The sequence below is a fragment of the Tenrec ecaudatus genome, chromosome 4, assembly GCF_050624435.1.
Source record: "Tenrec ecaudatus isolate mTenEca1 chromosome 4, mTenEca1.hap1, whole genome shotgun sequence".
NCBI classification, from domain to species: Eukaryota; Metazoa; Chordata; class Mammalia; order Afrosoricida; family Tenrecidae; genus Tenrec; species Tenrec ecaudatus.
In genome coordinates, this window is record NC_134533.1 from 26,110,834 (window position 1) to 26,135,141 (window position 24,308).

Here is a 24,308-nt window from a genome sequence, read left to right on the forward strand (position 1 = left end):
GTTGCTGTCAGATGGTTTCTGGATCTCTCTCTCTTTTTCTCTTGTGACCACACAGTCATTCATGTCTCCCGACTGAGCAATTGCCAAACCAACTGGAAACCATTTTTCACCTCAGAGCTAGGACAGCCCCTGTGAGTGCCACGCTGTGGGACACCCTCTGAGGATGCCCAGCCAGAGGCCCGGCCTACCAGGCCTCTTAGGGCTGCAGACTCCAGAGGCCCACGGGGAGACACTGCACCTGCCCCTCCCCAATAGTTCAAGCCTAACGCCTCACAGCCATTGGAGAGGCTCCCTCAGCCACAGCCAATAATGGACCGCAGCCCACCACTTCTCGGGCCTCAGGCCACCGCCTCATCCTAAGCCGGCAGAGTGCCCTGCTGGCTGGCCACTGCTCACCCTTATCCACGCAGCAGGGGGGCGGGGATCTCAAAAGATCAGGCCAAACACCACTGTTACCAAGCCAGTTCCAACCCAGACAGCCTGTAAGAGTGAGGTAACCAGACGTCCCGCTTTTGGCGGGGCAGTCCCGATTTTTAACAATTTTCCTGCATGTCCTGCGGTGTTTTTTAAAAATCCCGAGTTTTTGAAAGAATGCACAACAAGCTAGGGTATATGGTTTTTGGCTGCCATGTGGCTATTTTGCCAGGATATGAGTTTTATCAATGGTGTCCCGCTTTACCAATGTTAAAATCTGGTCACCTTATTTAAGAGGCCCAGTTGGGGGGGGGCTGTAGGGTAAGCATTAGCCTGCTGATTGAAAGGCCAGCGGTTCAAACCCACCGGCTGCTCTGTGGGAGAAAGACGAGGCTTTCTGCTCCTGTAAAGGTTTAAGGTTTACAGTCTTGGAAATGGGCTGGGGCAGTTCTCCTCCGTCCCCCTGTGGGTCACTGTCAGAGGTGATCTGGCCTCTGTGTGGACTTCCAGCTCCTACAGGACCGGCAGAGTGACAAAGTCATCTCAATGCTTGTGGGAAGCCAGGATGGCCAGCCCTTGCCATACATACTGAAGATGAGTCATCAGAGACCGGAGCCTGGGGAAGGACACCATGCTTGGTGAACTAGAGGGGCAGTGGGAAAGAGTGGGCACTGTACTTCGGGCAGGGGTCTGTGCAGGGGGCTTTCGAGAGCACTGCAGGCTTCAGGGGCCCAGATAGCAGGAGAACCGCTCTCTGCACCTGGGGCCTCTTCCTGGACAGGTATCAGGAGCACGGAACTGGGAGCCAATGAGCCCTGGAGGTGCTGTGGGTGAAGTGCTAGACGGCTAACCACAAAGTCCATGGTCCAAACTTGCCAGGTGCTCCTCTGCGGGCTGGTGAGACTGTCTGCTCCCAGACAACTGTGCCTAGGCAGGGTCGCTGTGAGTTGTCATCAACTTGATGGCGGGGGTTGGGTTTGGGTGGGGTATGGATCCAGATGCCATCAGCACTGTGTTCCTAGCCCCGCCTTTGCCCTGTGACAGCCACGGGTCTCGGGAACCCCTGCTGAGCTGCTTGACTATCCTTATGGGGACACTAACTGGGGTGCAAGTGGATTGGGCTGGCGCCTAGCAGGGCTCACCCATTCTGCTCCCCTGGCTTCCTCCTCCAAGCTCCCTCCCTGTCTGAAGAGCCAATGCTGCCAAAGCCTACTAGCTGGCCATGTGGCCTTGGACAACCACTGGACCTCAATGCTCCCACCTGTAAAATGGACTTAATAAAGGGTTACGGCGAGGAGCAAATGAGTTAGTACTTCACACACTCAAAGCCAAGCCAGACTCACTGCCATCGAGTCAATTCTGACTCACAGCACAGCATAGAACTACTCCCTGTGAGTTTCTGAGACTGTGATTCTTGAGGGCAGTAGAAAGCCCCGTCTTTCTCCCTTGGAGCGCTGGTGATTTTGAACTGCTGACCTTGTAGCTAGCAGCCCAATCCTATAACCACTATACCACCAGGGCTCTTTGACTTGGCATAGAGGCTTGGTTCGACCTCCAGATGTGTGCCCCTTGGCTGGGTCTCCTAGAGAGGACTGTGTCCTCTCGCATGAGCAGGGCATGTCTGCCCTCCCCTAGGCAGGGCCTCTGGCCTCTAGTGGGCAGGCCCTCTGTCCTCCCACGGGCAGGGCCTCTGATCTTCTGGGCTGTGAGACTGTCCAGCCAGTTTGGTGAGCCAGGCACCTGATCCCGTGGGAGCTCAGCTGGCTCTCTCTGACAGCCAAGTGGAGCGAGAGCGCCGGCTGGTCTGTTCCTCTGGAAGCCAGCCCAGCCACAGGCAACCCCACCTGCCTCCTGGTTCCTGGCCACCCTGCGCTCTGCTTCTCTGGACTTTGTCCTGGAAGAGGCTGGTCACATGAAGCCCTGTTTGTGTTCATATCTGGCAGGTGATGTGTTTCCTGAAACCCTGGCTGACTCCACGGTCTGCCTTGATGGGTTCCCCACTGTCTTGTTTTTTTCAGTCGCGGGTCTGAATGTCGTTATTGCTTTCATCGTTGTTGTGAAAACCAAAAGAAGGAGGGCAAATAAAAAAGGAGAAAGAAAGGGTAGAACAGGAAGGAAGGAAGGAAAGGCAGTTCCTCTGGGCAACAGGGACACGGAGACCCAAGTGTCTGATTAGGATCTTGAGATTTCTTTGAGACCATAAAGATAGTAAAGCATCCAATAGGCGCAGGAGAAATAAAATGGTATCATATAAGAATTTATATGATATCATCCTGGTGGTATAGTGGTTATGCATTGGTTGGGCTACAATCTGCATGATCGGCAGTTTAAAACCACCAGCAGCTCCGTGGAAGAAATACTGGGCTTTCTACTCCTGTAAAAAGAGGCTCAGAAACCCACGGGGGGTGGGGGTGTCTCTATGAGTCAGCATGGACGTGCAGGCAGGAAGCATAGAAAACCCGAAGATACGATTAAGAAATTGCTGGAACGGATTGAAAAATTTGGCAGTGTAAAGTCAACAGACAGGAAGGAAAAGCTGAACTGCGGTATAGTGGAGAAGATGGCACCAAAAAGGTCACTAAAAGAATAAAAACTGTTTGAATAATTAGACCTTTACATTCCTGAATATAAAATAAACATGTAATCTTTTATCTTAATTTGCTCAATAAAATTGTTCAGAAGGAAAAAAAAGAACAATTGCATTTACAGTAAGGAGCCAAAAGCTAAGAAGCTTAGGAATACTATTACCAAAGGAAAAAAGGACTTGTACAAGGAAAACTACAAAACCCTCCTACAAGAAACTTACACAAGTGGAACCAGTTTACCATGCTCCTGGATAGGTAGATTATATATAGTGGAAAGCCATTAGTATAAAAAACATTCTACGAATTCAAGTCTTCAAAAGAAGGGAAAAATTAACCACCAACTGCATATTTAGAGGAAAGAAACACAGGATAAGTAAAACATTACAAAAAAGAAAATAGGAGGCCTTTCACTCCCAGACTTTAAAACCTATTTTAAAGCACCAGTAATCAAAACAGCTTGGTACTGGTACAACGATAGGCAATGAAGATCAATGGATTAGAATCAAAAAGCCAGAAATGCAATCAAGTACTTACTGACAGTACTGATTTTTCATAAAGGACTAAAACACAACAAGTGGTGGAAAGGCAGCCTCTTCTATAAATGGTGCTGGAAGAAGTGGGTCCCTGGCTGCAAAAGAACGAAACAGGATCCATACCTCCCACCATGTACAAAATTGAACTCAAGATGGATCAAAGACCTAAACAGAAACCCTAGAACCATAAAGACCACCTGTGAAAAAATAGGGACGAACTAAAGGGCCCTAATGCAAGAAGTAAATACACTACAGGACATAAAGAGAGATGCCCACGGAGACGAAGCAGAGGGTTGCAGCCTTCATGAGAGACTGCGTCAACAGAGTAAAAGAGAACCCACAGATTGGGGCGAAAAAATTATTTCAGAATGACACATCAGATAAAGGGCTAATTTTAAGCATCTAAGAAAATTGCAACACCTGAATGAGACAAACACTTACGTGGGGTTCAATAGGATACGATTACTGATTTATTAAGGAGCCTCTGTGACTCCGTGGGTACGTAGCTGGCTGCTAACTGCAAGGGCCGCAGTTGGAAGTCACCAGCCTCTCCCAAGGAAAGCATGCAGGGCTCTCTACCCTTGTGAAGAATGACCGTCTCAGAAACTCACAGGGGCCGCTGTACCCTGCGCCGCAGGGTCGCAGAGTCAGCATCGACCCCGTGGCGGTGCGTTTGGTTTGTATTCCTGATCTGACTTGATGGCATGGGCGGGGCAACTACACAGACAATGTCCTTCTTCAAAACCCTAAACAGATAAAGTTTTAAAAAAGAAAAAGAATGCAGGCTCACAGCCTTCACCACCCTCCAGATCCCTTGCCCCTCAGATCTACACAATGGTCTGAGGAGCTACAAAAGGAGGATACGCAAGCCTAACCTTGGATTCTTTCCAAGTTCATTTCAGACAAATAAAAGGAACCCTAGGTTTGAACCTCGAATTGCTCCCTCCCTTGAGCAAAGGCGTTGGTTACCTCTTTGAACCCCAACTCTTTCATCTTAAGCATGGGAGACCACGTGAGAGAACCGAGTAACAGCAGAAAGGAATTTAGGGGTGCTCACTCAAACCTCACTGCCATCACTCGGTGCTGACTTACAGCGCCTGCCTGTGGGTTTCCGAGATTGTAAACGGTTTAAAGGAGTGGAAAGCCCAGCCTTTCTCCCAGGGAGCTGCTGGTCGTTTAGAACTGCCGACCGTGCGTACTGCAGCCCAATGCGTAACCACGGCACCACCAGGCCTCCTTTTTTTGGATGGGGTATATGTGGGCTACATTCAATTCCACCAGGCAACCACCATAAACACCCCCACCGCCACACCCTTATCTTGCTCCTCCACCACCACCCCCCACAGCACCACTACCACCATGGATTGGAAGAAATCGGTCCGCCTCACACCCTGGCAGGGTACGCTGGATCTCACAGCCCAGTGGGCCTGCTGCCCGTCTTACAGATGAACGCCTGGTGACTTACAGTGTCTGTTCATGGCCCAGGGCGCCGGTGGGCCAGGCTCCCTTCTCCTGAAGACCTTAAGACCCGGGAGCTGGGAGCTGAGATGGACACCTCATATTGGAGGGAAAGAAGCTGGAACACAGGCCAACAGCCTCCCCTGACCAGACAGTGGCAGGGGTATAAGTATACATTCCCATTCATCTCACTCCATAACTCTCTCATCTCATCTCTGTCAACCCCACCAGGCAAGTGATCATTCATCCCTTTTAACAGATGACAAAACTGAGACGCAGCGACGACCTGCCTATGACCACACAAGAAAGTGGCTTAGCCAGGATTGCAATGCAGCTCCGACTTGAACCCAGAGTTCTTTCCCCCTCTCGGCTGCCGGAGTGAATGAGCCTGCCATTCACCCAACCCCCATTCTGCCCCTGCCTGGCTCCCGAGCTTTTCCTGTCAGGAAGGAAAAGATCAGCACCACCCAACCAAGCCCAACCGGGGTGTTCCCTCGGCTTGGCTGATGACCCTTACAGATGTGGACTTTCCCAGGACGTTTTGCTTTGAAACTCACATGATGAATCTGAAGGGCCTTTCACAGGAGGAAAGAGGCTGCTCTGCTGCGAAGGTGCGTTGGAGGAAGGGCAGATGCATGAAGCCCTCTGGTCACCCCACCTAGCTCATGCTCAGCCAAAGACTCGCGTTGAGGTTGAGTCATAGCCTCTGTCATCTCCCTCCCCAGGGCTCCTTGCCTGCTTTTGGCCTTCTTTGAAGGCTCCTTGGGGCCCCTGCCGTCCCCACCCACTCCCAATGCCCTGTTCCAAGGCTCACACACTTAGAATCACAGTGCCAAGGAAGGCCTTTGGCATTATCAAGCTCAGTCCCACATCCTCAGATGGGAAGACTGAGGTCCAGCCTTTTAGACAACGTGTGTTTTCAGAGTGCCTGCTCTTTGAGCAGACAGTGCCTCCCAACCTGGTGAGCACCAAGACACACACAGAGAAGTGTATGCATGTGTTCAGTGCACAGACAGGACTTCACCTGGCCTGAGGGGACAGCACCAAGGCTGTCTGTCCCCAGGGGCCAAGGAAGGGGCCATCGCAACACACTTGTAACCCACCCAGGCACACTGTGTGTGAGGTTCTGAATTAGAGGGACAACCTACAAGGATGCTCAGAAGCCCAGATTTGGACTCTAACCAGGGCACCAGATTCCCAAGAGTGCTCCCAGGAGTCACCCACCCTCTGAGGTCCTTTCCCTAGCTCCACAGCCGGAGGGAGGACAACAAACCAGGTCATGGTGTGAGTTGGGAATTGGGAGAGACCAACCCCATTTCTCGCAGCTGTGTGACCACTGGCACATCACCTCCCCACGCTAGGCACCCATGTCCTCATCTATGAAATACGGATACCCAGGTCTGTAGGCAGAACCAGGGGCCACATCCTGGGTTGAGAGACTGGCGACCATCTCAGGCATGATGGCCAGGTGTCCCCTCCTCATATAGAAAATAGTGCAGGCCAAAGGTTGGTCCCTTGAGGTAGGGCAGGGGGCTCCTACAAACTGCTCTGTTATCCTTTAGGATACCACTTCCCACTGTCCCAACATTCTCCAGGTGTGGTCACTGAAGCCAGATGCTAAAGGGGTGGTCCCCTAGCCCCAGGTATGCAGGGCTAGAGCATCCAGAGGCTGCATGGTTAAACAGCACAGGTCGTTCAAGACTCCGGTCCTGTACTAGCCAGCTATGACCAAGGTGGGCACCGAGGATGTGTGCCTAGAACAGCCCTGGGCCCAGAGGATCCCCCCTCTAGTCTGAGTTCCCATCCTGAGCCACTGCCCACTGGAGTTCACCAAACATCCTCCCAGAGCTTGTCCCAGAATTCCCATTCCGGCGGATCACCAACTAGATGCCAGACATGGAGGTGTCCATGCCGTCCTGTCCTCAGGGAGTGTCCGGTCTTCTGGACACCAGCACAGGCTCATTACAAAGTGGCAGGATGACTCCATGGGCCCCAGCTCTCCCTCGAGGGACCAGTTGGGCGCCTGAGGGCGGCGTTTCCAGGAGTTAACAAGCACCAAAGCTTCGCATCCCAATGGCCACCCTTGGTAGGGAGGGTGCTGACCGCTCCAGGGCGCGGGCATCCTTAGGGCGGCCCTAAGGCAAAGCTCTGCCTCCCCTCCACTGCATCGCTGGAGCAGCCGAGACCTGGAGCAGGATGGGGGCTCCTCCGAGAACGCACAGCGGGAGAACCCGGAGCAGCACTCAACAGTCACATGCTCCGCGGCTGGTGGACAAAGGGATCAAGACTTGGTGTCAGGGGTTGCATTGGATCCCCCCAAAACCACGTGTCTGTGGCTTCTAGAACAATTCGATTTGGGCAGCTACAGAACGATATAACCATGCCCCATCACATGGTCTGATACGGGTGCAACACCCTGACTCTGGCCACAGGCCTGATCCGAGGACAGAGGAACTTGTCCCTGGAAGATGGCCCACATCGCCTAGGTGGGAGCAGACAGGGAGACCACCACCGAGACAGGAAAGCCAGGAGCAGAGCGTGTCCTTTGGACCTGGAGTCCTTGTGCTGAGAACCTCCTAGACCAGCGGTTCTCAACCTTCCTGATGCCGCCACCCTTTGATACAGTTCCTTATGTGGCGATGATCCCCCCCCCCCAACCATAAAATTATGTTCATTGCTACTTCATAACTGTCATTTTGCTACTGTTAGGAATCGGGCAACCCCTGTGATAGGGTCGTTCAATCCCCAAAGGGGTTGAGACACACAGGTTGAGAACCTGGACCCATGGGGAAGATTGATGCCAAGACTCATGGAAATCTCTAAGGAACTTTGAAAAGAAACAAGAACGCAAAAAAAAAAAAAAAACAACACCAAAAAATCAAGAACTCCACGTCCCCGACCCCACCCCCACACAGAAAGCTGACAGAGAAAGAAAGCCCTCCTCTAGAATGGGCACCTTGAATTTGAACTTCTAGGCCCCTAAACCGTGAAAAGGGTCCCCTGGGGCATAGTGGTTACACATTAGGCTGCTGACTGCAAGGTCAGCAGTTCAACACCACCCGCTGCTCCACGGGAGAAAGAGGGGACTTTCTATTCCAATGAAGATGTACTGTCTTGGCAACCCACAGGGGCAGGTCTCCTCTGTCCTATAGGGTCACTATGAGTCGGCATTGACTGGGTAGCAGTGAGGATTTGGGGAAACTGTGATTGAATAAATTGCTTGTGATAGCCACCCACCGGTGGTATTCCTGTGTGGGCAGCGCAGGCAAACTAAGGTGTCCGGTCACTGAAAGAGTCCCACAGGGTCCAGGCAGGGTGAAGCCCATTTTGTGATCTAGCCTCAGAACCCAAGCCATAGGGGAAAACCTCTGAATTTCACTGGATGCTGACCTACTGAGAACGGCGCCTGGCAAAGGGTTAGCCCTAAGAGATGTTGAGGATGGGCACTGGCCTGGGCAGTCCCTGAGCCAAAGATTGATTAGTGGGAAGGAGGGAGACTCTAATCAGGGACCCAGCATGGCAGAACCTCAGGCCCTACAGCCCCAGCACACCCTCCCAGGCACCGGTTTAGGGAGGAAGAGAAGGGCAGCCGTAATGCCACCTCCTCTGGGAAGCCTTTCAGGACCTGTTCCCACGCAGACCCTCATGGAGCATGACCTGGCAGCCCCGCTTATCTTGGCTTGAGTGGTGACAGTAGACGTCAAACCCTGGCTCTGTCCTCCCTGGCCTGTCCCGGCCTGTTTCCTTGTTGGTTGAATGGACTAGTACTTCTGTCTTGCAAGGCTGTAGGTCTGAGGGCCTCCCTAGGTCTGAGGCTGTTTGGTGGACAGACTGGACTGGGAGGGGGGCTTCGGGAGGCTCCGGGGGCAGAGTGCTGCACACGCAGGCACACGCAGTCACAGGGAGCAGGGTGTGATGCAGAGATGGGTTTCCTAGTCTAAGGCCCTGCCATCAGTAAGGACAGACCACACTCTGAGACCTCACATGATCAACCCACCCCTGTCCTCTTTGCCCACCTGTCTCTTCTCTGTGCGTCCCAGCCCTCTGCACCCCTCTTGGCCCACCTCTGTAGCCATGTCTCGAGGTTTCCCTCTCAGGTCCTGAGAGACCCCTGGCCGTATCCAGGAGACCTCGCCCAGCACACCAGCCTCCCCAGGACAGCGCCAGCCGGAAGGCCATCTCCACTCTGCAAGAGCCAAGGAAGGACCATGCTTCCACAGGTTGCTTGGGACGACTGCAGCCCTGCATTTCCAGGTTGGGTGGTGACCATCCACTAGCTCCCGGGACCAGAGGGCTAGTCAGGAAAAAACCTCACAGAAGACCCTCAGCACACAGCCAGAGGCTCTCTGCCCCCTGCCCTCCAGGACTACAGCCTCCAGCCCTTGCTGTGAGGGAGCACAGACTAGGAGGGGGTACAGAGAGAGACTGGAAGGTGACACACAGTCAGGGGCCAGAGAGACAGACAGGAAACAAAGTGGCATTCGAAGGAAAGACCAGAGAGCCTGCCGCCCACAGCTCGGCCTCGGGACTCACTGCCCCCCGGTGAAAAAGCTCCCCTTGCACCCTGGGCTCCGGCCTGCAGACCTGGGACCACCTGCCCTCGGACCCCTCATCCTGTTTTGTAACCAAGAGCCTCTCTCCCTACCCCCTCCTTGAGGGACCTGCTGGATCTCTTAATTCTCACCCACTACTGCCCCCACCTCCTGCTGGCAGCTGGCAGCCAGGCTAGTGCCTCCCCCTATCCATGCTTCTCAGCTTTGTCCCCTGCCCCAGATGCCAGGGCACTAGGGCACCTCCTGGACCCCACCCCACCCCAGGTTCCTGCACAGGCTGCTGGCCAAGGGCAGAAGCCCCTCCTGCACTCCTACATTGTCAAAACAGATACCAGCAGTAACTCAGTCAAAGCATCCCCCCATCCCTAAGAGCCCCCTTCTCTTCACCCCCCCCAACTCAAGCCCTGGAGCTCTGGAGAGGAAGGAAAGGGGCCCAGCCAGCTTTACCTTAGACACTTCCCTTCCCTAAACCCCAACTTCCCCAACTGTGCAATGGGGATAGTCCCAATGGTTGTCCCTAAAAACACCACTAACCTCACTGCCCCCGAGTCCACGCCGACTCAGAGTACACAGAGTTGAACTGCCCCCTGTGGGCTTCTGAGACGAGCATGAGTTATGGGAGTAGAAAGCCCTGTGGGTTTGAACTGCTGACCTTCCAGTCAATGCACCCTCACTAAGCCCCCAGGGCTCCTCCAGCCCCTATAGCAGGGTTGGAATCTAGACCCTCTACTCTGTCACTGGGCCACACTCTTCGCTCCTCAGGCCACTCCCACTCTCCTGTGACCAAGGATGGCCTCCTGAAGGCACAATCAGCCAAGAATCCACACCTGCTGGGACTTGGGGAGCAAGTGGGAAAGGGAGAGAGTGAGTCCCAGCTGTGGGGCCCTGGGCAAATGTCCTTCCCTCTCTGGGAGCCTGTGGCTCCCTCCCACCTTGCATGGAGGTGTTAGTGAGCCTTGGGTGGATTTGAGGAGTCTTACCCTGAAAGGCATGCAGATTGAGTGTCATCCTCCTGAGGAAGCTTCCAGGCTGCTCGGTGAGGGCAGACAGGGCAGACTCAAGACGGGCAGAAACGCAAGGGAAGGGCCTGCGCACCCACTGGGTGTCAGCGGCCATGGGTGAGGTTCCAAGAGTCCATCCCCCACCTATGGGTGACACCACCTAGGTCTCAGGGCGCAGGCTAAATAGGAGCAGCACCAGGGCCTGAGAGCCTCTGGGTGTCCAGGGGGGAAGGGGACTGTTTGTTCCTGGGCAGGGAAGTGGATATGTAAATGAGCAGCCCTTGGAAGAAGACAGGCTCACCTGGATAACACCCCACTGATCCTGCTCTACCAGGAAGCCACTCCTCATTTGCTCAGTGGCTCCCAAGAAAAGCTGGGTACAGAAGACTCCTGGCTGCAGGTCTGGGAACGGAGGCTCAGGGAGGTAGGCACCAAGCCTCAAGTTGCGGGGCCTGATTAAAAAGACCTCCATGCTTGGAGCTGGGGTCCCTGGTGGGACCGTGGTGAAGGACCTAGCTACCTGGCTGGTGGTGGAAGCGCACTGAGGCATGGGGGGAGACGGGTCTGGGGGGATGTGCTTGGAAAGTCACAGGCTTGAAACTCCATGGAGCAGGTCTCCTGGGCACGCACGGGCATGCCTTCCATGAGAATGGACACAGGCCGCTGGCTGATGACAACTCCATGTCTGTCATGATGTAATTTCTCGGTCCCCATCCTTCCCCCGTTATCAGCTGGAACACCCCAGCTTGGGGTAGGTCTGCAGCCGAGACTCAGCGTGTCACCCATCCAGAGGGCAGCGGAGGGTGGAGGCCGAGTGCAGCCCCAAACATCCACTTCAGGGATGGGGAGGCACGGACTCGACTTGAGAGCCTCACTCCCGTCAGAGGTCAGGGACCGGGACGCTGCCTACCTGGCCCCAGGCCTCCCGAGTCAGGTCGGGGAAGAAATCAGGGCTTCAAACCAATTCAGTCGCACCAGGCACAAGGAAATTGGAACAAACTTAAAAGGTTAAAGTTTGGGTGAAGTGGAATGGTCAAGCCCCGGAATAGGAAACTAGGAGTCAACCTACTGAGCCCGGTCAGGAGCCTGGTGCAGGACGTTGGATTCATAGCGTCATGGTCAACCGCCGTTGTTTCCGACTCTGCCTATCAGGAGGAGACTTGCGTGCTATACAATGCGCATGCACCCTGCCCTTGTTCTCTAAGAGGCCGATTGAAGTCTCTAGTGCGGCATGGACCTGCGATGTTCCCCATTCTGGCTACTCTTTTTTTTCTTTTTATTTTTTTTTTCTGGCTACTCTTTTGGAATACCCACAAGTCTACCATATGTCAGTTTCACTTCTTCAGTCAGACCTGAGCCGGGTAGAAACTTTCTCACTCTGGGAAAGAGGAAGCCGCCCTCCATTCGCAGAAAGTAAACGACTTGCCCAAAGTGTGTGTCATAGACCTCAGTGGGCCCACAGGTCCCCTGCTTCCCTGAGTGCCCCCAGCATGGAGACCCTACAGGGCCTGGCTCCACATCCATCGTGGTCCCCACCCTCCGGCCTGGGTAGGGAGTTCATGAACCTGGTTCACTAGCTCCCTCCTGGACGGAGCCCAAGTTGCCTTGGCCAGAGAACCAGATGGAAGGCTTCCCTGTGGGAAGCAGGTGCTTGAGCCCAACCTGGGAGAAGGAGGAAGGCTCGGGTCAGGAGACAGGGGAAGGGCTGAGGGCCTCCCGCCAGCCTCAGGTCCTAGCACTCCCGCTGGGAGAGTCTAGAACATTCTGAAGTTTGGAGGGCTGGGTATAGTTCCAAGTGAAAACCAGGCTCTGGGGTAGGAGGTGGGCCTTGGCCGGACCCCTGCCTCTACCAGGAACTTGAGTGGCAAGGCCTGGTAACAGGGATGGTCTGAGTCAGCACGTGGCAACCCCTCTCCCCTTTCCATGGGTCCAGAGTGAGGGTCTAAGATCAGCTTTCCCTGGGCTCCTCACTCCCAAGACCTGCCTGGAAGCCCAGCCAAGGGGGTTGGGATCCTGAACGGAAAGCTGAGAAAAGAGAGAGGTCAGAGTGACCGAGGAGGTCACACAGGAGGATGGACCAGGCTCAGGATGGGAGCAAGCCAGCATGGATACAAGTCCTGACTGGAGCATCTCCGGAGCTGTGGGACTCTTCGCCCACTGCCTTTGTCATTATCTTAAAAAAAATACAAGCCTATAATAACACCCTCCCTGACTCGTCCCCAGGTGCACCGTGGTGCAGGCATGAGAAAACATCCACCACTAAACGCTGTTAAGCGTAAGGGATCATTACGTCAAGCAAAGGCTTAGCTGAGGCGGGATTCGCCTGGGGTTACACAGCCAGGCAACCTCAGTCTTCCTTTCTGTAAAATGGGGAACGACCTGCACATCCCAAACCCAAACCCACTGCATCCGCCCTGTCCTCCTTTCCTTTTTGTCTTTCTCCTTTCATCCCTCCATCCTGCCATCCCTCCATCCTGCCATCCCTCCATCACATGTCGATTCCAACCCATACTGACCCTAGGAGACTGAGTGGGTCTGCCTATAGGGGTCCCAAGGCTGTGGCCTCTGGGAAGCAGACTGCCGCTTCTTCCTGCTGGAGAGTTCAAACCACCCACCTTTCCGTGGGCAGCCAAGCACTCAACCCTTGAGCCGCCAAGGACTCTTTACTCCCTGCCATGGAGTTGAAACTGACTTGTGGCGACACTAGGGTTTCCGAGACTAAACCTTCACGGGACTAGAAAGCCTCCTCTTTCTCCCACAGAGCAGGGGCAGCCGGTGGTTTTGAACTGCTAACCGTGCCAGTTACCAGCCCAACCTGTAACCCAGGACATCACCAGGGCTTATTCCCAGTATTGACCGAGGAGGAAGGTGAAGGGGAGAGAGGGGGGGAGGGGCCTCACCCAAAGCAAAAACTCACCGCCATTGACCAAGTTGGCTCTCACCCGACAAGACAGGGTTACTGTCCCTGTGGGTTTCTGAGCTCTTTGATGGAAGCAGAAAGTCTCACCTTTCTCCCTCAGAGTGGCTGGTGGTTTCAAACTGCTGACCTTGTGGTTAGCAGGCAAATATATGTAGAGAGATATATAGAGATATAGATAGATAGATAAATAGAGGTAGGTAGGTAGATAGATAGATAGATAGATAGATAGATAGATAGATAGATAGATAGAGATCCTACTACACCACTGGGCTCCTTAGTTGTCAAAGATAGGTGTTTTTTTTTATTAAATAGACAAAATGCAGACTCGCAACAGCACCAGGAACTGAAATCCAGTCCTCCACATCCCCCGCCCCAGTCCACAGGTTCAGTGATTCTTCAAGCGTGGTCCCAGAGTGGCAGTGGCTTTCCTGGGAGCCCAGAGCCAACCTCTGGGGGGGGGGGGCGGGGGAACGGTTGTTCAGGGGCCTGCGCTTTAACCAAGGTTCCAGGGGGCTTTGATGGCTGCCAGAGCCTGAGAACACTGTCCATTCGAGACCCGCCTCCCACACCCTGCTCTTCCCATTCCCTGGCTTCCAGTGGGGGGGGGGGGAGGGAGACGGGAAGGAGGAGGGCGGTTATTAAATAGTAAAGAGATCCCATAATTAGTTAATGAAGCCACGGGCCCCTGGAGAGAAGCCACGAGGAGGGTCAGACATCAGACGGTAATTGAAGAGACAGCTACTCCGTCTCTATCCATCTGTTGGCCTCCTCTGGGTCCCCTCTGGAGTCAGCCCGCCTCCTTCCCAGACTTTGCTAAGCCTCCCTCTGCACGTTGGGGCGGGGGGGGGGGGGGGGGGGGGGGGGGGAGGGGATTCTGGCGGGTAGAGGGCAGGGGAGGCTTTTTCCATGACCATCCGGTCCTTGGATCTGGAGTTTTAAACCACATGACTGGAAACCACGTCTAGGAATTGTCTCCCTGAGATTATTAGCATTTAATACCAGATACCCGGATGACCCAGGTGGTCACCAGGGCAATGGGCACACTAATGAAAAATTTAAAGGGCCTCCTGGGGTCACAGAAGGGGACACCTACAGGAGGTGGGTGGTCCAACGGGCTGGAGGACGGTAAGGGAGTATTTCACGACACGGAAAAAGACTGCCTGGGACATGTTAAGCAAAAGGCAGCGGCCCAGGAAGTGGTTTATAGGGGTTTTTATGCTTTTTTTTTTTAAGACAAAAATATCAAACTGCTTACCGTGGTGAGCTCTAATTATTTCCTTCTTTGCATTTTCTATCCTCCAATATTTCCCACAAAGACGGTGATAATTCAAAAGAAAGCATTTTGTTGTTTTGTTGCTTTAAGTGACCTGACCATTTGATTCAGATGGAGAGTACACGTGTGGGATAGAGGGGCAGGTTTGGGGTGTGTGTGTGTGTGTTTTAAGAAGTTGGCAAAGGCCTGGTTCCTAAGTCAGCATCATTGGCCTGCTAGGAGAGAGTCCCTCTCTCCCACCCCCCTCCCCCCAGGGAGTGTCTGTAATGCATGTGGTCCCAGAGAGCATGTTCTGAACGAGTAAGGAGCAGGTAGTAAGGGTGAGTTTGTTCACATTCACTACTGTGCTTTTTAAGGGGCAGATCTGTCTAGAGAGGAAAGATAGCGAGCTCCCTAAGCCTTGAGGTGTTCAAACAAAGGCTTGATGCTGTTGAGAGGATCAGACTGGGTAGGGAGCTTGCGTCAATGAACAATAGAGCCGTGTACAGCACCAAGATCCTGTGACTTATACACCACTTCCAAACTTTGCTCCCACTCTGCACCAAGAGCCTCATGGTCAGATGGTCAGATTGGGAACTAAAACTCCCACAGAGCCCTCGTCTTCCCCCTGACCCCCTAGGACCTGCTGCTCAACCCCCCACCCCCACCCCTGCAACAGCTCTAGGGGGGAAAAAAACAACTTTGCTCCAGATGAGGGATCTCAGCCTTTGGGGAGAAAGGCTCCTTGCTATTTCCCCAAGGGAATGAGTGGCCAGGGCAGCCGTACCTATCAGTATACTCAACACCCTCTGGCCTTGATGGGGGGCCCACTCCAAGGCAGGCCTGGCACTAAGCATTTACTCTCCAGCCTCTCAATTTACCTTCGCAGAAGCTCAGGGAGCAGTCTGGCTCTTCTTCCGTATTTCACAGACCAGGAAACGAAGACTCAGAGAGGTTAAGAAACCTGCCCCCTGGCAAATGGCTCCTGCAACGTGAGGCTGGTCCACTCTGTGGTCTTGCTGACACTGAAGCCAAGCACAAGTCCAGTGGCCCCCAGCTGGCAGCCGGCTCCCCACGGCCCTTGGACATGTACAAAAGTCTGAAAACCATGGCACCGTGCTACAGTTGGCACTATCTGCTAGCCAGAGACCAACCTGCTGCCCCACCCTGCCATCAAAGGAACATTCAGATAAGCTTGGGATTGCTAGTACTCTTGCAGACACACCCTCCTGCACCCCAGGTTCACTTTTACTGTATGCTTAGAGAGGGCAGTGGGCTTCCCTCATGAGGAAGAACGGGCCGGCCCCTCATCTGCTGCAGAGTCACAGAGAAATCACTTCGCCCCACCCCTCCCCATCCCACTTCCATTTCATTTCATAAATGATGGTGGCTGCTCAGGTACCATAGGAACAGCATTCTAATATTTCATCTCTCAGAGGATCCCCCAAAATCCACCAAGGCAGTCCCAACCCTACTAGTCTACTCATGTACTGCTGCTACCCTTATCAGTGACAAGTGAATACGTATTGAGCGCCTATGGCATGGTGGTGTAATAGTTACACATTGGGCTTCGATCCACAAGGTCGGCAGTTCGAATCCACCAGCCCCCCAATGGGGGAAAGATGGAGCTTTCTATTCCATAGTTACAGTCTCAGAAAATTACAGGGGCAGCTCCCCCCGCCCCCGCCCTATCAGGTCGCTATGAGTCAGCACCGACTTAATGGCACGGAGTTTGGTATGCCAAAAACCTGCCATGGCTTTCGATTCCTAAGGACCCCATGGGTTTCCACATCTTTAAATCGTAAGGGTGCATTCGGCCTCTTCTTCCCACCAAGGAGTGGCAGGCGGGCTTGAACTGCTATCTTTGCGGTTAGCGGTGCAATGTTCATCCCATGGCACCACCAGGGCTCCCAGGCACCATTCAAAAGGCCTCCTATGAGCAAGAACACATTCCCCGGGACACTTGTTTCCTTGTCCAGGTGTTTCCACCAGGTAAGCCTCTGGCCTGGCTCCACCTTCCTGCCTCACGGCACACCTCTACCCTGAGCGGCTCTTTGGATTGGTTGGTCTGGGAGATCAGGAGCATGCTCAGCTAGGCCCCCCCGCCCCACCCCCTCCCCTGGAGTCTGGCTTCCCTGCAGGAGCATCCCACCTGAGCCCTTCCACCTGGGTCTGCAGGGAGCCTGTCCTCTGCCTGGTGCCACCTGCCACTGGGAGGGGGTAAGTCTGCCAATTTCAGGGTAGCGGATTAGCAAACCCTTTGGGCCCCAGACCTCGAGCCACGTTCTCCAAACAACCTCTTCTGTTCACTTGGTTCCAAATTCCAGAGGACAGGGTTCCCTGTAAAACCCCAACATCACTGCAAACTCCCTTATGATTATTATGATGATTATTATAAAGATTCCGATTTTCCAGACAAGGCTTAGAAAAGTTCATCAGCCCTTTGATTTCAATGACGGTGGGAGTTTTCCCCTATTCCCCACGGCCTCAGGGTGTGGCCTCTATGGATGGGAGCTGGATTCTCTTTCGTCCTTATCTGACTCCTGCCTGGCACCGGGGAGGCATGGCCTGGCTGCAGGCAGCTCCCTAGCACCGAGGGCAGACCCGACCAGCAAGCCTACATCTTTCCCTCTACGATGTCTTCACCACCACCACCACTCAACATCCCAGTCTACTCTGGAGGCCGTGTAATAGAGGTTACGTGCCTGCAGCAAGCTGTTTATAGCTTTATTGTGTGTTCTTTATGCGTGAGTAGGAAAAATCCAGGCCTGCCTCCTTTTATGGCGCTGAGGAGACTTGGCTTTCTCAGTGCAAAAGGTGTGTGTGGCCACGCTGCACGGCGTGCCTGCCCCTTTTCTCACAGCACGTAAGCACTTCGTGTCCCCGGGGACACGTTTGGGCCATTCTCACAACACTGCAAACATCTGCATAGCAGGGCTGCGCACTTCTGATAGACTTTTGCAAACTCTGGAAGACCAAACACGCCGGGACAATACTTTCCAGGGGCAATCGCTTTGTGGCGCAGTCTGGACCGGCACCTGCACTGTCTCTGAAGGCTGTGGGTATTACAGGCTTTTAGAGGAGGAGGAATCAGAAATGGGAGAGAGTAAAGCGACAGCAGGGGTCTTCAGGATTCTGGTCCAGCATCCCGCGTGCGCTGCACCTTTCCATTGATGGACCCACTTTCTGGCCTCTTGGAGTCTGGGCTGCTCTGCCAGCCCTGCCTACCCAGCCTTCCTCCCCGGCTGTCAGTGCAGGGGCAGGGGCCACGCCATCGACAGCACCTCACTTAGAAACGCCAGAGCAGCAAGGTCAGCATCCGAGGGAAGAGGCTGGATACAGAATCACAGATGGCGGCCCATCCTGACTTCTTGGGAACTCACAGGGGCTATTCTACCCATTCCTGTGGGCTCACGATGAGTCAGCATGGACATGATGTCAGCTAGTTTGGGTTTGTTTGTTTTTGGTGTATCGCTCCAGCATCTCCCAGGCAGGGGGTATCACTCACTTTGGGAAAACACTAGTTGACACCTTTGGTAACCCTCTAGTCTTGTATAGGATCATAGGGCCCTTCTACTCTGCCGTATAGGATCATGGAGTTGAAATCAGTTCTCCAAGCAATGGGTCTGGTTTGGGCCATTGTGCCAGCCACTGTCTTAAATACTCCACACAAATGACCTCATAGAACTCACGTGTAACCCGAAGAGGCCAGGACGGTGTGCATCTTGATACCAGGGGTTCTGGAGCTGGTGCAGGGTGGGTTAGGGCACTGGTCCAAGGTCACATGGGGCTGAAGAGACAGGAGGCGGGGCTCCCTAGGTAGTTTGAGTCGAGAAGTCGGGCACTCACCGACAGAACAACCCTCCGTGGGGATCCTTTGCTGCTCTCCTAAACCCAGGCAGACTTCTGGAACTCTAGCTACCCAACCAGAAAGGAAACCAGCCAGTGTCACCTCCCTGGCCAAGACCACCCCTGGGTGTCACAGCAGGGATGGGATTGGAAGCCTGGCTTCCTGGTGTCCAACCTTCAGCAGCCTGTCACCTCTCTGCATTTGCTCCATGAACAAAAGCCCAGACAATTAAAGGATGCCCAGCCCAACACAGCCTCAGCATGTCAGGGGAAGCTGGAGGAGGCAGTCAGAGGGGGAGCATGGAAGCGCTTCCCAGGGTGGCCCGCAAATGGTCTTCACTAAGGCTGATGCTGAGGAGGGGCTGTCTGGAGGGCCCCTTCCCCTCCTTCTCCCCTTGCCACCCCTCACCCTGAGCCAGAACTCCACAGGGCTGGAGCACTTTCTGCACATGACTGCTGACTGCAGGTGCCCTTTCTGGCTGACTCAGGGTTCACTAAAGGCCAAAGCAGCCCCTCACACATGGGGCCCAGAGGAAGTCAGTGCTTCCCCTCTCAGGGGCAAAAGGCCAGGGTGCAAACAGAAGCCATCCACTGGGTTCCCCAGATCTGGGCTCCGGAGTAGGGCGGGCAGAGCTGCCCAGACCCTGTGTCCCAGCCCTTGCCAAAGTGTCCCCCATTGCCTGGCACTGAGCTGGGGACCTGCTGTGAGACACACACACACACACACACACACACACACACACACACACACACACACCCAGGATATTGACTTCTTCATTCAACCATCATTTCCTGAGTGCCTGCTGGGTGCCAGGCCTGGTGCCAGGAATCCGAGATATGCCACACACCCACAACTGCCGCCACAGGGGAGCGTACGTACATGTTCAGGGTAAACAGCCACCACGGAAAGAGGGTGAGGGCGAGGATGGAGTTCGGGGAAATGAGGGGGAATCAGAGCTACTGCCTCCTCGGGAAACTTAGTCATGATGGAGAAACCCAGTCACCCCGAGAGGCAGAGCTGGGACCACAGGGCCGGAAGTGAGTAGCGTTGGGGTGCACAGCCAGACTGTGATGCGATCATGGGGCTGAGAAGCAGACTGCGGCCCTGCGGCCCTCGTGAAACGTGGGCCGGGTGCCAAAAATAAAAGAGTGACCCAAAACTGAGCTTCAGTGTGTTTGAGGCAGAGACGTGGTGGCTCCACGCAGAACATGCCTAGAAAACTCACTGTCCCTCAGGCCACCCGCTGACCGAGTCCCCACTGTTAAGCCCAGTGTACAGACTAGGAAATGGAGGGCCAGAGAGGGGCACAGAAGGTAGGAATGGGCAGGGCCAGGAGTTGCCTCCCCCCCACCATGCAGAGGCAGCCACTGCTCTGTGGACAGCAGAAGGGAAGCCCCAGGCAGGACATGGGAGTAAGCTTGAGGAAGGGGGTGGGAGGAGGTGTGTGTGTGTGTGTGTGTGTGTGTGTGTGTGTGTGTGTGTGTGTGTGTGTGTGTGTGTGTGTGTACATGCTCACAGACTCCACCGTACACAAAATAGAGCCCAGGACCCAGAAGTTCCCCAGGAGCTGAGTAATCAGTGGGGCCTTGGCAGAGCAAGAAAAGCTGCCCCAAGAGAAAGAACGTGCCTAAAGTCTCAAAGCCGTGCTATAAGTGGGGAACCCCGGGGCATGAGTCAGGAACAAGGCAGCCCTGAGACCCTGCCAGCTGGCTGCTTCCAAAGGCCATCTGCTGGCTCTGTGGTTGGTGGCCTGGGCTCAGGCTGGCCTGGAGGCCAGCAAGAAGGGGAGCAGCCCTTGCCAATGGGCTCTGTTTACCTCTGAGTTTCCCCTCCTGGCTCCTCAGAGCCGGAGCCAGAGGAGGGGAAGCTGGTGGGCAGGGCAGTTCCTGCTAAGATTAAACGGGGGTGGGGGGTGGGGGGCTACCGCTTGCCCTGTCCTGTCCACCAGAGGGGCAGGCAATGCCGAACTGCCCTGGGGCCCTTCCCTCCCTTCCCACTTCTCTCAGGGTAGACTCCTGACCGTTTGATCCTTCGGATTAAACCGTAACCCCCCTCAACACTTCCTGTGGGGTGCAGGAAGTGGGTATAACGGTTTGGAGCAGGGGGGGGGTTGAGGCTGAGCCAAAACTCGGGGGTGCCAGCTGGCTCTGGAAGCTCCAGAGCCAAAGGAGTGCCTGGACTTGATCTTCTCTGGCTGGTGCCAGAGGGCGGCCTGATCCTGGGGCTGGCAGGGGGGATAAGAATTGTGTCCCCAGTACATGGGAGGGGGGTGGATGAATTTCCAGAAGGTAGCTCAAAAATGGAGTGGGGAGTGGAGGAGCTGCAACTGCGTTACAGGAACTTCAGAGGGGCCTGGGAGGCATGGGACCAAATAGGAAGTCCTCCCCCGACCCATGTGGGCAATGTGTGCCTGTGGCTAACCCCTCACCCTCCCTCCCCAAGGCCTGTCTTCCCGGAAATCCGCCCCACTACTGGTTCCTAATCCCACCACGGACTCAGAGGCTTCCCTTTCATGGGCCAAGCCAGGGGCCTGGTTGGAGACCGTCTCTATAAGCCCCCCCCCACCACCACCACTCTGTAGTACCCCTTACCCTCCACAGTAGCTACTGCTGTTACCCCTTCTGTGGGCCCCTCCAGTGGTAGAATTCCCCGCTCCCCTTGCATGCAGAAGGCCCGTATTCAGTTCCCAGCCAACGCACTTCATGCCCAGCCACGAGCTGCCTGTCAGTAGAGACATGGGCATCGCTACAATGCTAAGTGGGGTTCAGGAGAGCTCCCAGATGAAGCTACACTAGGAAGAAAGGCCTGGTTGTGTACTACCTGAAAACTGGCCAAGGCACACGCTAGGGATCACCGCAATCCAAAGCTGCTGTCCTCCTAGTGAGTCCAGGGGCCCACTTGGTGGCGGCTGACAACGTTTGCCAGTGCCCGGGCTGGGTACAGGAACAGGAGACAGAGTAGACACCAACTAGATCATTCCTCTCAGGTGTCACCCTAGCTTCCCTCTGGCCTTTTTCAGCCCCCCCCCCTCCCCCAGGCAGGGCCATTTCCTCTAGCCCCCAGCCTCGGACCTCCTCAAAGAGACCCAGTCCCCTCCCTCCGTTCCCATCACCAAAGCCATTGGTTTATCTTTCTATGGGAACTCTGGTGGCGTAGGTGCTGGGCTGCCAACCACAAGATCAGCAGTTCGAAACTAACAGCCGCTCCTCAGAGGAAGACGAGGCTTTCTCCTGTAAGGAGTTACAATGCTGGCAATCCACAGGGTGGACAGCTCCAGCCTGTCGTAGAGGGTCACTATGGCCAGATGGACTCAGCCGCTATGAAGTGTGAGACGTATCTTCCTTTGGCCACTGGATCGACCCCTGATCCCAGCACATCATGAGCTGAATGCCTCTCTTACAGTGCTCCTGGCTTTGTCATGACCCTGCCCCACAGCCTTCAGTGGCTCCCACTGTCGACCACAGATACCTCACCGGGCACCTGCCCATGTCCGACCCCGACACAGTCCCAGTTCGCAGCCCGCGGCTCTTCCAGAAGGCGCCCTGAGCATTCTGGCCTCCTGGCTTTTGCCAATGCAGTGGCCTCTTGCTGAAACACTGCCCTCCCTCAGTCCTTCCGGTGTATCCCAAACACCACGTACTCACTGCTACCGAGTCCCTTCTGACTTGGCGAGACCTTGTGTGGGATTTTTGTGGCTGTACATCTTTCTGGGCACGGCCAGCGCCACCTCTTTCTGGAGTAGCAGCCGGTGGGCTTTGAACCGCTAAGCTCAGGCAGCCCAAGCCTAACCCACCTCCACCCTGGGCCTCCTTCAGCAAGTGTTCCCGACCCCTCCAGCCTTTCCTTCACTTGTTGTGCACACAGCCAGCGGCCTCCTTGTCACAGCCTTCCCCAGCAGGGAAGGGACTTGAGGATAGAAGCGTGTGGCATCCCTCAGGGACAGAGCCTCCATGCTGGGTGCCCAAAAGAACCTCTCCTCCCCACTCAGGGTACCACTGGCCAGTCCCTTTTCCTCCCCACCATGCCAGGCTTTAATCTCTCTCACACACAGATGTTCCCAGAGGGGTCAGTGTCCCCCAGTTCATCGAAGACCAACTGGCACTCACTGGCTTCTGGAAACTCTTTTCTCAGCCCAGGTCCCTCCAGTGTCAGACCTCTTCTGAAACACGTCTCCTCCACTGGGCAGCCCTTCCTAGTACCTTCCAGCAGGTTCTACAGTGTACAGCTCATCTCCTCGAGAGGACACAGGGTACAGCCCCCTCAGCCTCCTTCCTCCAGTGCCCAGCCCCACTCAAAACAGACAACAGGTGCCCGAACTGCCCGTCACTTCCACCCTCAGCAGGGCATGTGGCAGAATAGCTGGATTCCAGCCCGCAGTGCCAGACAGACCCAAGAGATCCTTCCTGGCCACAAGCCCTGGGCGTGAGTTGTACTCTTCAGCGGAGCTTGACTGTGGCCCCTTGTTGTGCGTCAGGTACGGTATGGTACGCAGCAGGGCAAGGAGGAGTGGGGGCCTGTGGTCTGTCTAGGTGAGCGTTCACCAACCTCGAGTAAGATGACAGAAAGTTCAGCCGCGCCTGGGTACAGGTGACACACTCCCAGTCCTCCAAGTGGTGGCAGGGGCAGTTTCTGGCTGTCCCTCCCTGCAAGCAGCCTCCCACCCTCCTCAGGATGGGCCCCTTCTCTGGCAGGAGTCCGGAGCGACTGCTGTGGACATACTGGGCCCACGGGCTGGCTCCTGCCCTTGCTCTGTCGCTGGATAGTGCCACTACCCTTGTTTGATGGATGAAGAGACCGAAGTTTGGAGGGGGAGTGGAATCCGAGGCAGTGTGAGCCCCAAAGCCCAGGTCCCTGACCCATGGCCTGCCCCAGAGTCCCTGCCCTCCCCCCCACACACATCTTTGGTGACAGGCCCAACTGAGCCTGGCCTGTGCAAGGACCTGGGGCCCTGGCCTTGACAGGCCCAAAGCTCACCAGGGTTTTCCCTTCCCCGCCCCACTCGCTCTGATAAGAACTTATCCACTGGCTTCCGCCCTAGACTTCCTAGAAAAAGCCCCCAGAGGTAGCCAAAAGCCCCTCCGAGTTTCCGACCTTAAGACCCAGAGGGCCAGTTTGGCGGAGCTCTCCAGCGTTCGAGTGGAGAGCTTAGGGATTTGGGCCCCATCAGGGCAATGAGGGGGACCTTTAGGGCAGTGCGCTCACGTTCCTTCTTCAGTTCGCTTGGCACAGCCGCATTCTGCCCGCAGAAAGCGGCAGGGCCGGCGACGCGACGGGGCCAGGGCACCGGGGGCTGCGCTGCACCGCCTCTCCTCTGCCAACCCTGCCCGAGGGTCCCGGGCCTGAGCGAGGAGGGACAACGCGAGCCCGGGGTTCGCCAGGCTCAACCTATACCCGTTACTGGAACCTGAGAGATCTGCGGGCTCTTGGCGGAGCCGGACGCTGGAGGGTCAGAACTCGGGGGATGGGGGGCGCCGGGGGGAGGGGGGCCCGCAAAGCTCCTTCTCACCCACCAGCTGTCTCCGCGGCCCGAGCGGGTCACGTTCCGAGAAAGCTGCGCAGATCGGCTCTGGGAGAAGGAACTAGCTCTACGTCCGGACCCCTTCTCACCTGCAGGCTCCGCTTCTTACTCCGCGCTGCAAGCCCGGCGACACCCGCTAGCGCCCCAGACTGCGTCCGACTGCGCTGCGCTCTACGCGATCACTGCAGCCGCCCCCTCCCGGCAGCCGGCGGGGAACGCGACCC

At 55.3% G+C, this 24,308-nt stretch overlaps 1 protein-coding gene across 1 annotated transcript in view; it reads right to left on the minus strand.

Annotated features, from left to right (window-relative positions):
* The window catches only part of CD82 (CD82 molecule), a 52,369-nt gene extending 28,061 nt beyond the window's left edge, over positions 1–24,308 (minus strand). The window contains exon 1 of the mRNA XM_075545847.1: positions 24,174–24,308. The gene's annotated coding sequence lies outside the window, so the exon portion shown is untranslated. The remainder of the gene's footprint in view (positions 1–24,173) is intronic.